Raw genomic sequence first — 514 nt, forward strand, 5'->3', positions numbered from 1 at the left:
AAGAGGGATAAAGAAAAGGAGAAGGAGACGCTGACGAAGGAGGGAGTTAAGGCCCTATCATGCCAGCACTTTTCCGTCAACTTCGCTTCCGTGTGAACCCCTGGCAGGGACCCACCGTCTCGGTTTCTGCGCGAACGCTCCTATACAAACGCCGAAGAAATAAGAAAACTGGTACGGAAACTTCTAATATCTTTTCGTCAGCAAAACAACAGCAGGCGGGCAAGCTATTTTCAAGGAAGCGCAGAACGACCTAAGAATCAAAGTCGAAATTAATCTTGAATCCAGGAGTCACACGAGCATCCTCATACCTATCGCCTTATACTGAATAAATATAAACCATGTAAATGAGATTGCCGTAGAGTGAAACAAAGCTAGAACTAACGATCACATTTCCTTTATTTCATATCAATAAAACAAAATAGTACTATAGATCCTCCAGGGCACAAGATCAAGACGAGCATTTGATCAAAGGAAAACGGTCGAAAACGTCTGAAAAAGCTCAGATACACGCAGG

At 43.4% G+C, this 514-nt stretch overlaps 1 protein-coding gene across 4 annotated transcripts in view; it reads right to left on the minus strand.

Annotated features, from left to right (window-relative positions):
- The window catches only part of LOC119582042 (organic cation transporter protein-like), a 12,568-nt gene that overhangs the window by 4,335 nt on the left and 7,719 nt on the right, over nt 1-514 (minus strand). The gene's annotated exons all lie outside the window — the stretch shown is intronic.

This window comes from Penaeus monodon, chromosome 15, assembly GCF_015228065.2.
Source record: "Penaeus monodon isolate SGIC_2016 chromosome 15, NSTDA_Pmon_1, whole genome shotgun sequence".
Classification (NCBI taxonomy): domain Eukaryota; kingdom Metazoa; phylum Arthropoda; class Malacostraca; order Decapoda; family Penaeidae; genus Penaeus; species Penaeus monodon.